We start from the raw sequence: 1,318 nt of genomic DNA, 5'->3' as shown, positions 1-1,318 counted from the left end.
GAGAGAGAGAGAGAGAGAGAGAGAGGGAGGGAGAGGGAGGGAGAGCGAGATGATAATGGCGGACACAGCGATATCCCTCCATAACTCACACACATGGCGGGGGCCACGCAGTGGCGGTTGACCCGCCGGCTTTTCAAGCGCATGCCTGGGCGGCAGGGCAACATCGCGGCCTCGATGTTTGTCCGTGCTCTGTAGCAAATTTCGGCCCGGGGGAAGCCTCTGTGTGCGAGTGCGTGTGCGCATGCGAGTATGTGTGGTCGTTTGGATCGTCTAGGGCATAGATACCTTGAAGTATTTGCACCCTCGCTTCCTCTGGGGGGGGAAGCATGTCACAGAGGTCCTAGACGCGCGGCGTATTTATCCGGGGGTATTTTTGCTCCATTACTAGCCCCGTCGAGTTGCTACACTGCCGCAGTGAATATGCTGATGAATAGGTCGGGATAAGATCCGGAAGTCAGTGGCCATGGCGTGCGCGGGCTTCCGAGACGCAGGGAAAGCGGAAAGACTCGAGCGTGAGGGCTGGTGTGGCATTCCGCCCCCCCCCCCCCTCCCCTCGTGAACATGCTCAGAGGTATCCATGAAGACAGACGGATGCACCACCGCGCAGGGCGGAGCACGGGGGCGCTTGGTATGTCGCTCAGGAATACCCGCCCCGGTCATAGAGGTTGAACGACCGGCCCACCGAGCGAGCGCATCTCCCGCCAAGGGAGGACGGGGAATACGCCGCCCGGCGCCACTGCCACACCGTCTGTCTGAAGCCTCCAGCTTGGGGGGGGGGGGGGGGGGGGAGTTTCTTGCCTGACGCCCCATCTCCCACCTCTCCCACTCGGACGCCCTTGGCCCACAATAGTCCCCCACACAGCTCCGAGAACCATGTCAGTCTTGGGGATGGGGGTCCGTCAGGGAATCAAAACTCCGTCACTCTCCCTGGCAGGCGAAGGGATCTCATGAAAATCACGCCCGACACTTGTCTTTTCCGATTTGTTTCAAAACTGCCCGGCCATCAAGCGCTCACCTGCGTCGGCTCCGTTCACATATGGCTGGGGAAGATTGCGCCCCACAGCAAGAGGGGCGTTTGAAAGGGTGAGCTTGGGGGACCTCGCAGGCTTCGCCATTCATCACTACGAGCAGCAGGGACGCCTTCTGTGGCTTGCTCGGTGCATGAGACGGCCACTCTCGTGTGCGACTGTCCTTTGAGGTCGCTTGAAGCAATGGACGCCGAGGGGGGCTGGCAAGCTCCTGCTGAACGTCTCTGGCCCGTCCGACTGCTCCCAAGCGCACACAATCACATATCCGGGCCAAGACACCACCTTGAGGG

Source organism: Fonticula alba (assembly GCF_000388065.1).
Source record: "Fonticula alba strain ATCC 38817 unplaced genomic scaffold supercont2.4, whole genome shotgun sequence".
In the NCBI taxonomy this organism is placed as follows: Eukaryota; order Rotosphaerida; family Fonticulaceae; genus Fonticula; species Fonticula alba.
This window is presented reverse-complemented; position numbering follows the sequence as displayed.